This window comes from Phyllobates terribilis, unplaced genomic scaffold (assembly GCF_046119375.1).
Source record: "Phyllobates terribilis strain yellow unplaced genomic scaffold, ASM4611937v1 Scaffold_4__5_contigs__length_816908805, whole genome shotgun sequence".
In the NCBI taxonomy this organism is placed as follows: Eukaryota; Metazoa; Chordata; class Amphibia; order Anura; family Dendrobatidae; genus Phyllobates; species Phyllobates terribilis.
This window is the reverse complement of record NW_027362764.1, coordinates 349093943-349115369: the sequence shown is the minus strand read 5'-3', so window position 1 is coordinate 349115369 and position 21427 is coordinate 349093943. Positions and strand designations below refer to the sequence as shown.

At 43.4% G+C, this 21427-nt stretch overlaps 1 long non-coding RNA gene across 1 annotated transcript in view; it reads right to left on the bottom strand.

Moving 5' to 3' along the window:
- LOC141264335 (uncharacterized) overlaps positions 1-19405 on the bottom strand; it is a 68055-nt gene extending 48650 nt beyond the window's left edge. Inside the window, exon 1 of the long non-coding RNA XR_012319890.1 lies at positions 19245-19405. This is a non-coding gene — a long non-coding RNA (uncharacterized lncRNA). The remainder of the gene's footprint in view (positions 1-19244) is intronic.
- Positions 19406-21427: the final 2022 nt, after the last annotated feature.

The following is a 21427-nucleotide window of genomic DNA, read 5'->3' as shown; positions in this document are numbered from 1 at the left end:
CATTCACTGCAGTTGTAATGTGAACTGGCACTACTAGGTTTTTATGGCAAATTTCAGCAGCTGCTCTCCCTAGTGTTTAAGGCTATGTGCCCACGATGCATAAATGAAGCAGAAAATTTCTGCAGCATTTCTGCATCTCCCTGGCAGAAAAAACGCATGCAGATTGTGCATGCATTTTTCCTGCGGAATACATGCGGATTCACATGCGTTTCCGTATGCAGATTGACAAGCGCTTTCCAGGCGATAGCATCACTTGGAAAGTGCCTGACAACTAGGTCACAATGTATGAATCCATGCAAACAGCATGGATTTATACAGTGTGAACCGTAAAAATAAAATAAAGCTATACTCACCCCCGATGCCCCGGCGTGGCTGCAGCGCTGGTTCCTGGCTGCCGGCATATCGCGAGACAGAGCGGTGAAGGGCCTGCGGTCACATGACTGTGACGTCACCGAAGGTTCCTCAGCGATGCCGGCATGCAGAGAAGCCTTCGGAAAGGTGAGTATAAACTTTATTTATTATTTTATTCTTTTTTTTACAGGTACAATGGTACCCAGGTCTGGATGAGAGTCTTCTCTCCTCCAGAACTGGGTACCATCCGCACAGAGACGCATAGCATTCGCTTGTAGAAATGTACAGACGCGCATTCTATGCGTCTCAATGCAAGTCAATGGCGGCCATTCCGCTGCGCTTCCGCAAAATTAAATGACATGCTGCGGATTTTTGTACGCAGCATAAACGCTGCGGAAAAATCCGCAGCATGTGCATAGAACATGCGGAATTCCCTTGGGGACCAAGGGGTGCGGATTACCTAGCGTTTCACAAGCGTTTACGCTGCGGAAATTCCGCAGCATAAACGCTTGAAAAACGCTACGTGGGCACCCAGCCTAAAAGGGAAAATATAAAAACTTTTAAAATTATGTTTCATATTTTACTTATTTAAAAACAAATTATAATATTTGAAAAAATAAATAAATTTCAGGCTGTATGCCCACTATGCATTTTTTAAGCGTTTCCGCAGCGGCAGTTCCACATGTGCTGTGCACATGCTGCGGAAATTTCCGCTGCGGATTATCATTGCAGAAAAATCCGCAGCACTAACAATTATTTTGCGTAATCGCAGCGTTTTCGCCGCTTTTGACTTGCATTGAATCGCATAATATCCACATGACTACATGTGCATATGCGGATATTAAGCGATTCACTGTGCGGATGGTACCCGGGTTTGGAGAAGAGGAGACTCTCCTCCAGACCCGGGTACCATAGTACCCATAAAAAAAAAGAATTAAAATAAAAAAAAAAAACATTATACTTACCTTATGATGGCCCCCAGTCTCCTCAGCGATGCGTCCTGGCTTTCCTGCAGCTCGCGATGGTCTAAAAGGACCTGCCATGACGTCATTTAGATATGTGACGGGTCACGCGACGGCTGACGTCGGTGGTCGCGTGACTCGTCACATGACTAAATGACGTCATGGCAGGTGCTTTTACACAACAGCGACACCGGGAAGACCGGACGCATCGGATAAGGAGACTTTACATCAGCACAATTTTGGAACCAAAATTTATTTTTGTTATGGAGCTTTTAGGGCTAAAAATTGACCAACGATTTTTCATTTTTATAACACCATTTTTTTTAGGGACCACATCATATGTGAAGTGACTTTGATGGGCCTTTACGACAGAAAATACCCAAAAGTGAAACCATTCTAAAAACTGCACCCCTCAAGGTCATCAAAACCACATTCAATAAGTTTATTAACCCCTCAGGTGCTTCACAGGAATTTTTGGCACGTGGAAGAAAAAAAATGAACATTTTTTTTTTTTTCACAAAAATGTTACTTTAGACCCCAATTTTTTTTTATTTCCGCAAGGGTATCATTAAAAAATGGACCCAAAATTTGTTGTGCAATTCTTCTTGAGCATGCTGATACCCCGTATGTGGGGGAAAACCACTGTTTTGGCGCACGGCAGGGTTCGGAAAGGGAAGGAATTATCTAGATGTGTGGTGAGCACCCTTTCACATAAGTTTATAACATTGAGCCGTAAAAATAAAATTTTCACATTTTTCCAACAAAAATGTTTTTCAGCCTCCAATTTTGCATTTTCATAAGGGTAACAGGAGAAATTGCACCATGTAATTTCTTGTGCAATTTCTCCTTAAGTAAGCCGATACCCCATATGTGGGGAAAATACACTGTTTGGGCGCACGGCAGGGTTCGAAAGGGAAGGAGTGCCATTTGACTTTTTGAATATAAAATTTGCTTGAATAATTAGCGGATGCCATGTTGAGTTTGGAGACCCCCTGATGCGCCTAAACAATGGAAACCCCCCACAAGTGACTCCATTTTGGAAACTACAACCCTCAAGGATTTTATCAAGGGGTATAGTGAACATTTTGAACCCAGAGGTACGACACAGAATTTGATAACATTAGGTCATCATATTGAATAAGTTGTCACTAGTCTTGAGTGCAAGTGCTCACTACTAGAGTTTGCATCGGGTACTCTGGTATGCACCAAGTATCGCGGGTGCTCAAGTGACGTGCTCGAGTCCCCGCCCGCATGTTTCATGGTTATTAGACACTCAAAAAAAAACATGCGGGGATCACTCGTCCATGGCAGGCAATCCCCACAAGGTTTCTTTGGCTGTATAACAGATGCAAAACATATGGGACAGAGACTCAAGCAAGTCACTCGAGTACCCACTATACTCGGTGCATACCTGAGCACTTGCGCTCAACACCAGTCGCCACATCATCATCATTTTTTTTTCTTTACTTCTGAAAAAATCCTAACCCCAACCCTAACCCTAGCTTAACCCTAACCCTAGCACAACCCTAACCCTAAGTGCCCACGATGCAGAAATGCTGCGGAGTATTTCTGCATCTCCCTGGCAGAAAAAACGCATGCGGATTTTACATGCGTTTTTTCTGCCAGGTAGAAGAGTTTGTGAAGCGTTTTGAACATGCGATTTCGCATGCGGGTTGTCAAGAGCTTTTCCAAGCGATTTTAGCATCACTTGGAAAAGTATTTGACAACTTGGTCACACTATATAAATCCATGCAACCGGCATGAATTTATGTTGTGTTGACCAAGTTACGAGGCTGCAAATGCAGCATCAATAGTAAAAAAAAGAATAAAAATGTTGAAAAAAACAAAAAAAAAATTATACTCACCTTCCGATGGCCCCCGATCTCCTTCTCCTGTGCCACTGGCTCTTCGGCGGCTCGCGGTGCTCTAAAAAGGACCTTCCATGACGTCATTTAGTCATGACGTCGGCGGTCGCGTGACCTGTCACATGTCTAAATTACGTCATAGAAGGTCCTTTTACCACCGCGAGCAGCCGAAGAGCCAGCAGCACCGCCGGGAGCAGACAGGGGGCCATCAGAAGGTAAGTATATGTTTTTGTTTTTTTTTTTTTCGTTTTTTTTTAACTACAGGTACTATGGTACCCAGGTCTGGAGGAGAGTCTCCTCTTCTCCAAACCCGGGTACCATCCGCACATTGAATCGCATAATATCCGCATGTGTACGTGTAGTCATGCGGATGTTATGCGGTCCAATGCAAGTCAATGGCCGCAATTTCGCCGGGATTCTGCAAAATTAATGGTCGTGCTGCAGATTTTATCGCAATGATAATCCGCAGCAGAAATTTCCGCAGCATGTGCACAGCACATGCGGATTATCATTCGGAAACATGGCAGACAACTTAACATGCATTTTTAATGCGTTTTTGCGGCGGAAAAGCGCCACGGAAACGCATTAAATCCGCATCGTGCGTACGCAGCCTAAACCTAGCACAACCCTAACCCTAGAGTTTATTTCTTACGCCGTTCCTCGTGCGGTATAAGTGATTAGATTACTTTATTCTTCGGGTTGGTGCGATTCCAGCGATACCAGATTCATATCGGTTTTTTATGATTGACAGCTGTCACACACTAAAAAACCCTGTTTTTTTTGCAAAGACTAGTTTTTACATCGCCATATTTTGAGAGCTATAATTTTTCCATATTTCGGCTGACAGTCATGTTTTTTGCGGGACACGTTGACGTTTTTATTGGTACCATTTTCAGGCACGTGACATTTTTTGATCGCTTTCTATTCTGATTTTTGGGAGGCAGAATAAACAAATAATACGCATGTGCTGTGCACATCCTGCAGAAATTTCCGCTGCGGATTATCATTGCGGAAAAATACGCAGAACTACCAATTATTTTGCATAAGCGCAGCGTTTTCGCCGCCATTGACTTGCATTGGAACGCATGAAATCCACATCACTGCATCTGTACATGCGGATTCCATGTGTTTCAATGTGCGGATGGTACCCGGGTCTGGAGAAGAGGAGACTCTCCTCCGGACCCGGATACCATAGTAAATGTAAAAAAAAAATAATAAAATAAAAAATATACATTATACTTAAATTCTGATGGCCCCCGGTGTCTTTATCCGATGCGTTCTGGCTTGACCGCAGCTCGCGGTGGACTTGCCACTGACGTCGGCAGGTACTTTAGTCTACCGCGAGCTGCCGGCAAGCCAGGACGCATCGGATAAAGACACCGGGGGCCATCAGAAGGTAAGTATGATATTTATTTTTTACCATTCTTTCGGTCACACTATATAAATCCATGCCGTTTGCATGGATTTATATAGTGTGACCAAGTTGTCAAGCATTTTCCAAGTGATGCTAAAATCGCTTGGAAAGCGCTTGACAAGCCGCATGCGGAAATGCATGAGAAGAACGCTTCCCATCCGCTTGTCCCTGGCAGAAAAGACACATGTACAGTCCGCATGCGTTTTTTTCTGCCAGAGAAATGCAGAAACGCTCAGGAAAAAATCCGGAGCATTTCTGCATCATGGGCACATAGCCTTATATTGTTTTTTTAATGTTTTGGCGCTTTTACACAATAAAAACTATTTTATAGAATAAAGAATTGTTTTTTGCATCGCTGTATTCTGAGAGCTATAACTTTTATTTTTCGGCCGTTGGAGCTGTATGACAACTTGTTTATTGTGAGACGTTTTCAGCGGTACCATTTTTATTTACATTCGTCTTTTTGATTGCATTTTATTCCATGTTTTGTTTGGCAGTATGATGATAAAGCATAGTTTTTTGCTTCGTTTTTTATTTTTTACAGTGTTCAGTAAAGGGGTTAACTAGTGGGGCAGTTTTATAGGTCAGGTCGTTCCGGGCGCGGCGATACCAAATATGTGTACTTTTATTGTTTTTTTTTATTATTATTATTATTATTATTTATTTGTGGGTACAATATTTTTTTTTTTTTGGGGGTGGGGGGGGTATTTTTACAATTTTTTTTTAATATCTTTACAATTTTTTTCTTTCACTTTCTGACATTTTTCGTACTTTTACACTTTGTTCCACTATGGGACTTTCACTTTTTGCAGCCTGATCAGCTGTATAGTAGCACAGGAACGCAGCACTATCCCTGTGCTATGCAGCCTGTCAGTGCTGCACTGGGAGAAGTTATTTTGAACCAAAGTAACTTCCTGCCTCCTGGCGACCCGGATGTTGTCATGATGACATCGGGTCACCATGACAATATCCGGGACCGGACTCAGACGGCGCAGGCCGCCAGAGAGGAGGTAAGTATCTGCACTTACCTCCTCCCATCCGGGAAGCCGCGGCAGATAGCGCTGGACACCGGCAGGAGAGGTGAGTATCGCGATCACCTCCCCTTGCCACCGCAATGCTGCGATCGATTTCAATCGCATCATTTCGGGGGTTAAAGTGCAGGGAGTGGTGCGGGACACCCTGCGGCGATCGCGCCCGCACGCCAAGGCATACTAATACGTATCAGGCCCATAAGGGCCAGGGAGCAGATATGTATTAGTACGCCTTGGGCCAGAAAGGGGTTAATAAAAACTATTTTTTTTCTAATTGATGTAAATACTTTTATGCCCAAAACTGACAAAAGTATTCTCAGAGTGATACCTTTATTGGCTAACCAGAAAAAATATATATATGCAAGCTTTCAGAGCACAGAGGCTCCTTTGTCAGGCAATATTACAAATGAATTCAAAAGATACAAGGCACAACATTCGAGAGATGTTACAGCAAACACTTGTTCATGAGGTGTAAGGTGTGATGCCTCCTACTGATAAGTCAAGGAGATCAAATTAGGATTTTTTTGTTGCAAATGGAGAAGAGGTAATTTTTTTCAATTGTTTAAAAAACATTTTTTTAAAGGCACCTTCCCATTAACCTCTTTACCCCCGAGGGTGGTTTGCACGTTAATGACCAGGCCAATTTTTACAATTCTGACCACTGTCACTTTATGAGGTAATTACTCTGGAACGCTTCAAAGGATCCCCGATTCTGAGATTGTTTCTTCGTGACATATTGTACTTCATTATTGTGGTAAAATTTCTTTGATATCACTAGCGTCTATTTGTGAAAAAAACGGAAATTTGGCGAAAATTTAGAAAATTTAGCAATTTTCAAAATTTGAATTTTTATGCCCTTAAATCAGAGAGATATGTCACACAAAAGAGTTAATAAATAACATTAACATTTCCCACATGTCTACTTTACATCAGCACAATTTTGGAACCCAAATTTTTTTTTGTTAGGGAGCTATAAGGGTTAAAAGTTGACTAGCGATTTCTCATTTTTCCAACAAAATTTACAAAACCATTTTTTTAGGGACCACATCACATTTGAAGTCACTTTGAGCGGTCTTTATGACAGAAAATACCCAAAAGTGACACCATTCTAAAAACTGCACCCCTCAAAGTGCTCAAAACCACATTCAAGAACTTTATTAACCCTTCAGGTGCTTCACAGGAATTTTTGGAATGTGGAATAAAAAAATGAACATTTAACTTTTTTCACAAAAATGTTACTTAGACCCAATTTTTTTTATTTTCGCAGGGGTAACAAGAAAAAATGGACCCCAAAATTTGTTGTGCAATTTCCCCTGGGCACGCAGATACCCCATATGTGGGGAAAAAACACTGTTAGGGCGCACGGCAGGGCTCGGAAGGGAAGGAGCGCCATTTGACTTTTTGATTGTAAAATTTGCTTGAATAATTAGTGGATGCCATGTTGCGTTTGGAGAGCCCCTGATGTGCCTAAACAGTGGAAACCCCCCACAAGTGACCCCATTTTGGAAACTAGACCCCCCAAGGCACCTATCTAGATGCATAGTGAGAACTTGGAACCCCTAGGTGCTTCACAAATTGATTCGTAAAAATGAAAAAGTATTTTTTTTCCCACTTTTTCATTTTTACGAATCAATTTGTGAAGCACTTGAGGGTTCCAAGTGCTCACTATGCATCTAGATAGGTGCCTTGGGGGGGTCTAGTTTCCAAAATGGGGTCACTTGTGGGGGAGTTCCAATGTTTAGGCACCCAGGGGCTCTCCAAACGCAACATGGTGTCCGCTAACATCGGCTCAAATTGTTAGCGGACACCATGTTGCGTTTGGAGAGCCCCTGTGTGCCTAAACATTGGAGCTCCCCCACAAGTGACCCCATTTTGGAAACTAGACCCCCCAAGGCACCTATCTAGATGCATAGTGAGCACTTGGAACCCACAGTTGCTTCACAAATTGATTCGTAAAAATGAAAAAGTGGGAAAAAAACACTTTTTCATTTTTACGAATCAATTTGTGAAGCACCTGGGGGTTCCAAGTGCTCACTATGCATCTAGATAGGTGCCTTGGGTGCCTCAGTGCATACCCGAGCACCCGATGCAAACTCAAGTAGCGAGCACTTGCGTTCAACACTAGTTGCCATATCGGCATCTTTTTTTTTTTTTTACTTTTGAAAAAAAAAAAACTAACCCTAACATTAGCACAACCCCAACCCCAGCGTTTATTTTTTACGCCGTTCCTCGTGCGGTATAAGTGATGAGATTACTTTATTCTTCGGGTCGGTGCGATTACAGTGATACCAGAATCATATTGGGTTTTTATGATTGACAGCTGTCACACACTATTTTGTAAAATCTAGTTTTCGCATCGCCATATTTTGGCCGACAGAGTCATGTGACGGCTTGTTTTTTTGCGGGATGAGTTGACGTTTTTATTGGTGCCATTTTCAGGCATGTGACATTTTTTGATCGCTTTCTATTCCAGCTTTTGGGAGGCAGAATAAACAAAAACCAACAATTCAGAAATTGTGTTTTTTTACATTTTTTTTATTCTGCTCCGGGTGTGGTAAAATTGATAAGGTAGCTTTATTCTTCGGGTCAGTATGTTTACAGCGGTACCACATTTATATAGTTTTTTATGTTTTGGCGCTTTTACACATTAATCGCTTTATTCCGAGAGCTGTAACTTTTTGATTTTTCGGATGATGGAGCAGTATGGCGGCTTGTTTTTTGCGGGACGAGATGACGTTTTCAGCGATACCATTTTTATTTATATTCGTCTTTTTGATCGCGTGTTATTCCATTTTTTGTTTGGCGGTATGATGATAAAGCATTGTTTTTTGCTTTGTTTTTTTTTTTACCGTGTTCACTGAAGGGGTTAACTAGTGGAACAGTTTTATAGGCCAGGTCGTTACGAAAGCGGCGATACCAAATATGTGTACTTTTGTTTGTTTGTTTTTCATAATAATATTTATTGATGGGTACATTATATTTATATTTTTAGAGGATTATTTTTTTTTATATATTTTTACAATTTTTTTTTATATATTTTTTTTCACTTTCTGGGAGTTTTTTTACTTTTTTACTTTGTCCCACTATGGGACTTTCACTTTTTTTATTCTGATCGCCTGCATGTCACAGGAATGCAGCACCATCCCTGTGCCATGCAGGCAGTCAGCGCTGGACAGGGAGAAGATAGTTTGGAGATGCACTGCGCATCTCCAAACAATCTTACTGCTGTCTGGTGACCCGGATGTTGTCATGACGACATCGGGTCGTCATGGCAACACCCGGGAAGCCACGGCAGACAGCGCTGGAGGCCGGAAGAGGAGGTGAGTATACAGATCACCTCCCCTTGCCACCGCAATGCTGCGATCGACTTCGATCGCAGCATTGCGGGGGTTAATGTGCTGGGAGCTGTGCAGGACTGCTTCCTGCACATTGTACCGGGTGTCAGCTGTGACAATCAGCTGACAGGCGGCGATCGTGCCCGCACATCCTGTGTGCGCGCGCGATCGCTATGACGTACTAATATGGGTCAGGCTCTTAAAGCCCATGGCACAGACGCGTATTAGTACGTCATGGGCTTTAAAGGGGTTAAGCAGGGACACACGTGACGTATTTCTCCTGCGAGTATCGCATGGTAAACCTCCTACTGGCCAGCACCTATCCTGACCCGAGCTTGACAGCTGTATAGAAATCCATCACGCTGTCATACTCAGGTCAGGAGAGGTGCCGGCCAGTCCATTCAGTGCGATGCGATCATCGCACGTGTTAAACGGCTGTGTGTCCATGCTCTTATTCTGCCTGTTGAAGGGAACATGTGAAAAAATGCTATTAACCTAAAGACATGGGGTAAATCTCGTTCTGTATTTTTCTGTATTTTCATGACTATGAAAATTGTACATTCACACTGAAGGCATCAAAACTATGAATTAACACATGTGGAATTATATACTTAACAAAAAAGTGTGAAACAACTGAAAATATGTCTTATATTCTAGGTTCTTCAAAGTAGCCACCTTTTGCTTTGATGACTGCTTTGCACACTCTTGGCATTCTCTTGATGAGCTTCAAGAGGTAGTCACTGGAAATTGTTTTCACTTCACAGGTGTGCCCTGTCAGGTTTAATAAGTGGGATTTCTTGCCTTATAAATGGGGTTGGGCCATCAGTTGTGTTGTGCAGAAGTCTGGTGGATACACAGCTGATAGTCCTACTGAATAGACTGTTAGCTGCTTTTTTCTTGCCATATTACAATTTCTAAGTAAAGAAAAACGAGTGGCCATCATTACTTTAAGAAATGAAGGTCAGTCAGTCCGAAAAATTGGGCAAACTTTGAAAGTGTCCCCAAGTGCAGTTGCAAATACCATCAAGCGGTACAAAGAAACTGGCTCACATGAGGACCGCCCCAGGAAATGAAGACCAAGAGTCACCTCTGCTTCTGAGGATAAGTTTATCCGAGTCACCAGCCTCAGAAATCGCAAGTTAACAGCAGCTCAGATTAGAGTTCTAGCAGCAGACACATCTCTACAACAACTGTAAAGAGGAGCCTTTGTGCAGCAGGCCTTCGTGGTAAAATAGCTGCTAGGAAACCACTGCTAAGGACAGGCAACAAGCAGAAGAGACTTGTTTGGCCTAAAGAACACAAGGAATGGACATTAGACCAGTGGAAATCTGTGCTTTGGTCTGTTGAGTCCAAATTTGAGATCTTTGGTTCCAACCACCGTGTCTTTGTGCGACGCAGAAAAGGTGAACGGATGGACTCAACACGCATGGTTCCCACCGTGAAGCATGGAGGAGGAGGTGTGATGGTGTGGGGGTGCTTTGCTAGTGACCCTATTGGGGATTTATTCAAAATTGAAGGCATACTGAACCAGCATGGCTACCACAGCATCTTGTAGTGGCATGCTATTCCATCCGGTTTGCGTTTAGTTGGACCATCATTTATTTTTCAACAGGACAATGACCCCAAACACACCTCCAGGCTGTGTAAGGGCTATTTGACCAAGAAGGAGAGTGATGGGGTGCTAAGCCTCCACAGTCACCAGACCTGAACCCAATCAAGATGGTTGGGGGTGAGCTGGACCGCAGAGTGAAGGCAAAAGGGCCAACAAGTGCTAAGCATCTCTGGGAACTCCTTCAAGATTGTTAGAAGACCATTTCCGGTGACTACCCCTTGAAGCTCATCAAGAGAATGCCAAGAGTGTGAAAAGCAGTCATCAAAGCAAAAGGTGGCTACTTTGAAGAACCTAGAATATAAGACATATTTTCAGTTGTTTCACACTTTTTTGTTAAGTATATAATTCCACATGTGTTAATTCATAGTTTTGATGCTTTCAGTGTGAATGTACAATTTTCATAGTCATGAAAATACAGAAAAATCTTTAAATGAGGTGTGTCCAAACTTTTGGTCTGTACTGTATATACACAGTACTTCGGGAGTACAGTTTGCCCTTCCCCTTAAGAGCAAAGACGCCATCTCTGTTCCCCACATGGAATTAGCCAGGGACACCTCCAGCATATGGAAGTAAACTTCCCTCCTTTTAATCAAGTAGTCAGCAAGCTAATTGCAGAAACCCTTTTATTGAAGAAGATGGATAAAAGAAAAAAAAAGAGGAGTATCGTACTTTTCAGCAGGAATGGACAGAAGAATTCACCTTTGTGGAGAGAGCAGGTACTTATTGTACTTTTAAAGTGTTGGTCTTGCATAAAATGCACACATTTAGGCACTGTGCCCACTATGCGTTTTTTAAGCGTTTCCGCAGCGGCAATTCTGCTGCAGAAACGCTTAAAAAACTCTTGGTAGAAGATCTGCCATGTTCCCCAATTATAATCCGCATGTGCTGTTCACATGCTGCGGAAATTTCCGCTGCGTATTATCATTGCGGAAAAATCCGCAGCACTACCAATTATTTTGCGGAATCGCGGCGTTTTCGCTGCCATTGACTTGCATTGGACCGCATGACATCCGCATCACTACATATGCACATGAGGATATCATGCGGTTCAATGTGTGGATGGTACCCGGGCAGGTCTTTTAGACCATCGCGAGTTGCCGGCAAGCCAGTACGGATCGGATAAGGACACAGGGGGCCATCAGAAGGTAAGTATAATATTTATTTTTTACCATTCTTTTACGGTCACACTATATAAATCCATGCTGGTTGCATGGATTTATATAGTGTGACCAAGTTGTCGAGCATTTTCCAAGTGATGCTAAAATCGCTTGGATAGCGCTTGACAACCCGCATGAGGAAATGCATGTGAAGAACGCTTCACTTCCGCTGGTCCCTGGCAGGAAAAAAGCATGTAAAATCCGCATGCGTTTTTTCTGCCAGGGAGATGCAGAAACGCTCCGGAAAAATCTGGAGCATTTCTGCATAGTGGGCACATAGCCTTACTTGTATTTAGTTTTAAAAATATTGTATGGCTCTCACGGAACTACATTTTAAAATATGTAGCGTTCATGGCTCTCTCAGCCAAAAAGGTTCCTGTCCCCTGCTCTACGCGTTTCTCCTGCAAATCGGCTCATCAGGAGTCACAAACCATATAAATTCCTAGGATGCAAGATGTAGAATCAAAAGACGATTTAGCTTTTGGTGATTGTAATGGCATTCTTGATAAAGTGTCTTGTGCATGCTCCTTCGCAGTGTACCAGTGGTGTTATTAATAAAGTGCCTCATGCATCCTCTGGATCAAATGTTCAAATAATGGTGCAGATATCACCAAATGGCAGTAAAAAGCACTAGACCCCACCCGGCTTTTTTGTGGTCCGTTTATGGGTATTTACTACATGTACAACAACTATGTGCTGTATGTTGTAGGACTATTGTCTAATATAGAATATACAAGAGGTAATAGTGTTCTCAGGATATCACACAGACTTTCCTGGATATTTTTCACCACATCTGCATGCTGCAGGTACAGTGGTGAGTTGGTTGCGGTGTCCAGAATCAGCTGTTTGGCTACTTTTTTTCTGCCCCTCTCACCTCTGTACGGAATCCCATCAGCTTCCATCAGCTCAGGGCCTAATGGTACCCTTTGGCGAGAGCCGTCGAGGAGCGGGGGCGCCATTTGCGTTCAAGAGGGTGCCAACCTCCGCTGACAGGTAGGGATAGACCAGTGTAAGGTATCCAACTCCCCCCCCATCCACTTGTATTATCCAGTTTTGGTTATATACTGGCTTTTGTTTTTTGAGGGATTTTTTGTCTTTGATATTTTTAATTGATACTAATAAATTATAAGTTTTATGTGTATTATCTGTGAGTCTCAAGAACAGGTGAGCCCCAAATTTTGACTGGCACTGTAGGTTACACTCCCAAATATGGCTTTGTGCCACTGCAACATCGCAGCAAAATGCAGTGACATTGAGTACCGCGACAAGCAGAAGTCTAAGGGTATGTGCAGAAGTATCTCTCAGCCTGCGGCCCCGATGCTACGGAGGAGCTGATATGCAAATGAGCTCCGCTTTTTTTTTTTTTACCTACGGACTTTCCTCATAGAGATTAGGTCTATGGAGAAAGTCCGCATGCGGACCCGCATGAGAAATTGACATGCTGCGGTCTGGAAAGACGTGCTGCATGTCAGTTTCCGCGGGTGCACAGAGACGCATAATGGACATGGGATTTGTACAAATCTCATCCACTATGCTGTAACAGCTGGCCGCTGCGGGTTTGACATTGCATAAGTCCGCAGCGTCAAACCCGCAGCGGATCTGGATCGTCTGCACACACCCTCAGTTAGCCTTTGTGTGACTTGCTCCTTGTGGTATCCTAGGCGTTGCAATGCAATCCCATTCACCTGCATTACGCTGTGACGTACCGTAGTAACGGCACATAGTGATCTCTGGCCGTCTGACCTGGGTCTTGGCCAAAGTCACAGTGTAACTAGCCCCAGTCTTAGGCTAAGTGCCCACGATGCAGAAATGCTGCATATTTTTTCCATTTCTCCCTGGCAGGAAAAACGCATGCGGATATTACATGCGTTTTTCCTGCCAGGTAGAAGCGTTTGTCAAGCGTTTTTTCATGAATTTCTGCATGCGGGTTATCAAGCGCTTTTCCAAGCGATTTTAGCATCACTTGGAAAAGTGCTTGACAACTTGGTCACACTATATAAATCCATGCAACCGGCATGGATTTATATAGTGTGACCAAGTAATAGTTAAAAAAAAGAATAAGAATGGTAAAAAATAAAAAATAAACATTACACTTACCTTCCAATGGCCCGCGGTCTCCTTCTCCGATGCGTCCGATCTCCCCGATGTCTCGCAGTTGTGTAAAAGGACCTGCCATGACGCCACTGAGTCATGTGACAGGTCACGCGACCGCCGACGTCAGTGGTCGCGTGACCTGTCACATGACTAAATGACGTCATGTCAGGTCCTCACATCACCGCGAGCCGCCCAACACACCAGACGCATTGCTGAGGAGACCGGGGGCCATCGGAAGGTAAGTATAATCTTTATTTTTTATTTTAAATTCTTTTTTTTTTTTACAGGTACTATGGTACCCGGGTCTGGATGAGAGTCTCCTCTTCTCCAAACCTGGGTACCATCCGCACATTGAATCGCTTCATATCCGCGTGTGCACATGTAGTGATGAGGATATCAAGCGTTTCAATACAAGTCAATGGCGGCAATTAAGCTGCGTGCCCGCAAAATTAGTGGACATCCTGCGTATTTTTCCGCAATGATAAAACGCAGCGTAAATTTCCGCAGCATGTGCACAGCACATGCGGATTATCATTGGGGACCATGGGGCACGTATTAGGCTGTGTGCCCACGATGCGTTTTTAATGTGTTTTTGCAGCTGCGGAAACGCATTAAAAACGCATGGTAGAAGGGCAGCAATGTTCCCCAATGATAATCCGCATGTGCTGTGCACATGCTGCGGAAATTTCTGCTGCGGATTATCATTGCGGGAAAAAACGCAGCACTACCAATTATTTTGTGGAAATGCTGCGTTTTCACCGCCATTGACTTGCATTAGAACGCGCCAATTCCGCAAGACTGCATCTGTACTTGCGTAATTGGCGCGTTCTAATATGCGGATGGTACCCGGGTGTAGAGGAGACTCTCATCCACACCCAGGTACCATTAAAAAAAGCTTTAAAAAAAGAATAAAATAAAAATAAATATATACTTACCTTCTGGCGGCCCGCGCTGCGCTCCTACTTGCTTCCCGGCACTTTGCAGTGGATTGAAGGACCTGCGCTGAAGTCAGAGTCATGTGACGGGTCACGCGACGCTGACGTCGGCAGGTCTTTCAATCCACCGCTGCCGGCACCGAGCGAAGCAAGCCAGCGCGGGCCATCGGAGGGTAAGTATATATTTATTTTTTTATTTTTAACCCCTTTGCAACCCATGACGTCTTAGTACGTCATAGGACTCCTCCCCCAGTTCAGTGAGGGTTGCGGCACTGAGCCCGCACTGAACCGAGCACATGACAGCTGATTCTTACAGCTGACATGTGCCCGCAACAGCCGCGTGTGGAATCGCGATCCACCCGCGGCTGTTAACATCTTAAATGCCGCTGTCAATCTCCGACAGCGGCATTTAACGCGCGCTTCCGGGAGGCGCGTCCTAAGCCCCGCCCATTGGCGACCCCGTCACGTAATCGGGGGTCACCGATGGGTGGGCATGACAACCCAGGGTCTGCAGCAGACTCCTGTGGTTGTCATGAGCTGGTCGCTATGAGCGCCACCTAGTGGTCGGCGCTCATAGCACAGGACCAATACTGCTATATGCAGGGGATCTGCTGATCCCCTGTATGTAGCAGAGGCGATCGGATAGTTGCTGCTTCTAGTCTCCTATGGAGACTATAGATGCATGCAAAAAGTGAAAAAAAAACATTTTTAAAATTATAAAAAAAAATTAAAAAATATAAAAGTTTAAATCACCCCCCTTTCGCCCCATTCAAAATAAAATATTTTAAAAAAAACCTACGTTTTTTGGTCGCCGCAAAATTGCAATAAAATGCAATAACGGGCGATCAAAACATCGGATCTACCCCAAAATGTTATCAATAAAAACATCAGCCCGGCGCGCAAAAAATAAGCCCTCACCCAGCCCCAGATCCCGAAAAATGGAGACGCTACAGGTCTTAGAAAATGGCGCTATTTTTTTTTTTACCAAATTTTGGAATTTTTTTTCACCACTTAAATATAAAAGAACCTATACATGTTTGGTGTCTACAAACTCGTAATGACCTGGAGAATAAGAATGGCAGGTCAGTTTTAGCATTCAGTGAACGTGGTAAAAAAATAAAAATAAAAAACAATTGTGGTATTGCACTTTTTTTGCAACTTCACCGCACTTGTAATTTTTTTCCTGTTTTCCCGTACACGATATGGTAAAACTAGTAATGGCGTTGAAAAGTACAACTCATCCCGCAAAAAATAAGCCCTCACACGGCCATATTGACCCCAAAAAAAAACGCTATGGCACTGGAAACAAGGGGAGCAAAAAACAAAAACGCAAAAACGGAAAATGCTCTGGTCCTTAAGGGGTACCACTCTCTCGGGTCACACTATATATAAATCCATGCAGTTTGCATGGATTTATATAGTGTGACCTAGTTGTCACAAGCACTTTCCAAGTGATGCTAATCGCTTGGAAAGCGCTTGTCAATCCGCATGCGGAAATGTCAGTGATAACGCTCCATTTCCGCATGTCCATGGCAGGAAAACGCATGTACAATCTGCATGCGTTCTTTGCTGCCAGGGAGATGCAGAAACGCTCAGGAAAAAATCCTGAGCATTTCTGCATCGTGGGCACATAGCCTTACCAAGCGTTTTCGCTGCAGAAATTCCGCAGCAAAAACGCTTGAAAAACGCATAGTGGGCACGCAGCCTTACAATGTCAGGCAATCTAACAGAACATGCCTCTGTCAAACGCCTTACATACCAATGCATAAAAAATAAAATTACAAAATGGTTATTGCAGTAATCGTTCAGATCTGGAGAATCATGTTCCAGGTATTTTTTATCACACTAAATGCTCTAAAAACAAAATTTTAAAAACAATGGCAGAATTGTATTTTTTTCAAATTACTTGAAAATTTTAAAAAATATGACTCTTGGAAGAGAAGGAAAAAGCAAAAGCGCAAACAAATAATCACCAGGTCTGGAAAGGGAGTTACATGCTAGATCTAAACACTAATGACCAAAATCCTGTCAGGTAAAAGTGACGGAAATGCCACAATTTCCAGCCGCACAGCGACCTCTGAGAGACAAGGAGGCAGAGAAGGAACCTTGCTAATCTGCACTTGGGCCAAACTGACTGACTTCTGACATGTTTCATTCAAACAAGATACATTAGATTTTACAAATGGGGCGACTCTCATTCTATTACACATAACACAGCATGACATGGCCTAAACAAATACATGGCCTAAGGCTATGTGCCCACGATGCAGAAATGAAGCAGAAAATTTCGGCAGCATTTCTGCATCTCCCTGGCAGAAAAACGCATGCAGATTGTACACGCGTTTTTCCTGCAGAATACATGCGGATCCACATGCAGATTGACAAGAGCTTTCCAGGCGATAGCATCACTTGGAAAGTGCTTGACAACTAGGTCACACTGTATAAATCCATGCAAACAGCGTGGATTTATACAGTGTGAACCGTAAAAATTAAAACAAATAAAGCTATACTCACCCCCGAGACCCCGGCGTGGCTGCAGCGCTCGTTCCTGGCTGGTTCCTGGATGCCGGCATATCGCGAGACAGAGCGGTGAAGGGCCTGCGGTCACATGACTGTGACGTCACCGCAGGTCCTCAAGCGATGCCGGCATTCAGAGAGAAGCCTTCGGAAAGGTGAGTATAAACTTTATTTGTTATTTTATTCTTTTTTTACAGGTAGAATGGTACCCAGGTCTGGATGAGAGTCTTCTCTCCTCCAGAACTGGGTACCATCCGCACATAGAGACGCATAGAAGCCGCTTGTACAAATGTACAGTCGCGGTTTCTATGCGTCTCAATGCAAGTCAATGGCGGGAGTTCCGCTGTGCTTCCGCAAAATTAAATGACATGCTGCGGATTTTTGTACGCAGCATAAACGCTGCGGAAAAATCCGCAGCATGTGCATAGAACATGCGGAATCCCCTTGGGGACCATGGGGTGCGGATTACCTAGCGTTTCACAAGCGTTTACGCTGCGGAAATTCCACAGCATAAACGCTTGAAAAACGCTACGTGGGCACCCAGCCTTAGGGTATGTGCACACGATGCAGAAATGCTCAGGATTTTTTCCTGAGCGTTTCTGCATCTCTCTGGCAGGAAAAAACGCATGCGGATTGTACATGCGGTTTCCTGCCAGGGACATGCGGAAATGAAGCCGTCTTCACTTTCATTTCCGCATGCGGGTTGACAAGCGCTTCCCAAGCGATTTTAGCATCACTTGGAAAGTGCTTGTCAACTTCACACTATATAAATCCATGCAACCGGCATGGATTTATAGTGTGTGAATGTCAAAAAATAAAAAATAAATATATACTTTACCCTCTGATGGCCCCCGGTGTCCTGCTTCATCGGTCCCGGCTGCCGGCAGTGAAGACTTTAGGACCTTCCGACGTCAGCGTCACGTGACCCGTCACATGACTCTGACGTCAGTGAAGGTCCTTATTCATTCAACCGCGAAGTGCCCGGGAAGCCGGCAGGACGCAGCGCGGGCCGTCAGAAGGTGAGAATATATATATTTTTTATTTTATTCTTTTTTTTTTAATGGTACCTGGGTCTGGATGAGAGTCCTCTCCTCCACACCCGGGTACCATCCGCACATTAGACCGCATGAAAAGCGCATCAACATATACAGTGATGCGGATTCCATGCGGTCTAATGCAAGTCAATGGCGGCAAAAGAGCAGCGTTTCCTCAAAATTAATTGACATGCTGCGGATTTTTGACCGCAGCATTTACGCTGCGGAAAAATCCGCATCATGGGCACAGCACATGCGGATTTCCATTGGGGAACATTGCTGCCCTATTACCATGCGTTTTTCATGCGTTTCTGCGGCGTTTACGCAACTGCAAAAACGCCGCGGAAACGCATGAAAAACGCATCGTGTGAACTCAGCCTTACTCTTATTTTTTACAGTAACTGTCCTACTAAGCTTACTACATTTAGCATGCACTATGTGTCAAGAGCATTGCACATTCATTTCCACCTTATATGTATAAGTGCAATATATAAAGCCAGCCATTAATCATAAAAGTACTGAACATTAGCAGCACGTAGCTATTTCCATAATATATCGGATTTGCAGCTCATTTCTTTATATAATAAATGATGAGGCGCAGTGGCGCCATTTAGCTTTCCCTCTTCCCGCCATTTTATGTGAGTGGGCGGAGCCTCGTGGTTTCCCGCCGAAAGTCCCCACAGTGTATGTAGTCCCGGCAGCTGCAGTGGGACTCCGCTGTTCTCATCCCGGACATGACGGCTGTCTCCTGAGCAGTCCTAATCACTGACATAACAGACTTCTGCTGAGCAGGTCTCACTCCTGCCATAATAAAACCTTTCTAATACACCCACAACAATAATATGAGCGCAGAACCAATTACAGGAACAGTCTCTACCCCGCGCTGCAGTGTAACCAGCTACTAGTCAGCCATATCCCGCACATTCCCGCTCCTCACCAGCTCATGAAGGCTCCTGTCAGCAGGCGTCCAGACATGGTGAGGAGCTGTGAGGGGAAACCCTTCCGTTCCGTCTATCCTCCGTCCACAGTGCTCGTCGGTGCTGTAGTGACGACCCCCTCACAGCTCCAGGCTGTATTACAGGGGGGCGGATACTGTACAGTGACACGTGTGAGGGGGGCTGTCCTCTCATCTCTGAGTGCTGCCATAATGGCTTCCTACAGCAGTATGCTGATATAAAATTGGCAGACAGTGCGGAGGTATAGACACAGCCCCCTAAGAACTGACTCACTGGTTGTTCTAATTCATCCATTAAAATGTTATTCACTAATTCTTTTATGGATAAATTGCAAAGTGTTTGTAAAAAAAACAACTTTGCAACTAGCTTCTTATTAAGGGGATTTTCTGAGCAGAACAATAAAGAAAGCATTGAGAAAAGCCCCAGAGAATGTAGTGGGGACATGAGAGAAGTATATAAATGGTGGTCTGGTGTCCACCCTCTGGTGCTGGCAATACAGGAGAATGGTGACAGTGTGCGCATTGCACATTGTCGCTAGTCGTCAGTCTGTGTTCACACACAAAGTGACAAGTGCAGGCTTTTCTAATCACGCTAGAAATCCCTTGTAATTCCATTCCTGATACAATTTTCCTTTTTTGTGTTTTTTTCCCTCCCTTTCATCCAAGAGCCATCATTTTTTTATTTTTTTTCAATCCACATAGCCGTATGAGGGCTTGTTTTTTTTGCAGGACTTTTCTTATGGGAATGACATCAATCATTTGACCATACAATGTATTGGAAACCAGGGGAAAAAAATCCTAAGTGCAATGAAAATGCAAACATCAACCTACACAATTCCAACATTGTTTTTAAGGTTTAGTTTTTACAGCTTTCATGTTGCAGTAAAAATAATCTTACGATCCACATCAGTATGATTACAGCAATATCAAACTTCCGCAGTTTTTTTGTTATTATTTTAGTGGTGAAAACAAAAATTCAGAAATTTGTACAAAAGATAAAACATTGTTTTGTTTGTGTCACCATTTTTCGAGACCTGTCATCTTTCCGTTTTTCAGTCGATACAGTTATGTGAGGCCTTGTTTTTTGCATGGTGAGCTGACAATTGTATTAACCCCTTAAGGACCGAGCCACTTTGTAGGTTAATGACCAGGCCAATTTTTTCAATTCTGACCATTGTCAATTTATGAGGTAATAACTCTGGAACGCTTCAACGGATCCCGCTGATTCTGAGATCGTTTTTTCATGACATATTGTACTTCATGATAGTGGTAAAATTTCTTCGATATCACTTGCGTTTATTTGTTAAAAAAAAATGGAAATTTGGCGAGAATTTTGAAAATTTTGCAGTTCTCAAACTTTGAATTGTCATGCCCTGAAATCAGAGAGATATGTCACGCAAAATAGTTAATAAATAACATTTCCCACATGTCTACTTTATATCAGCGCAATTTTGGGAAAAAAAATTTGTTAGGAACTTATAAGGGTTAACAGTTGACCAGCGATTTCTCATTTTTCCAACAAAATTTACAAAACCATTTTTTTTAGGGACCACATCACATTTGAAGTGACTTTGAGGTGTCTATATGACAGAAAATACCCAAAAGTGACACCATTACAAAAACTGCACCCCTGAAGGTGCTCAAAACCACATTCAAGAAGTTTATTAACACTTCAGGTGCTTCACAGGAACTGACGCAATGAGGAAGAAAAAGATTAACCTTTAACTTTTTTTCACAAAAAATTAAATTTAGACCCATTTTTTTATTTTCACAAGGGTAACAGATAAAAATGGACCCAAGAATGTATTGTGCAATTTCTCCTGAGCATGCTGATACCCCATATATGGCGGAAAACCACTGTTTGGGCGCACGGCAGGGCTCGGAAGGGACAGAGCGCCATTTGACTTTTTGAATTCAAAATTTGCTGGATTAATCAGCAAACGCCATGTCGCATTTGGAGAGCCCATGATGTGCCTAAACAGCGGAAACCCCCACAAGTGACCCCATTTTGGAAACTAGATCCCTCAATGAACTTATCTAGATGTGTGGTGAGCACTTTGAACCCCCAGGTGCTTCACAGAAGTTTACAACGTAGAGCCGTGAAAATAAAAAAAAAAAATCACAAAAATTTTCTTTTAGCCCCAAAATTTTTATTTTCACAAGGG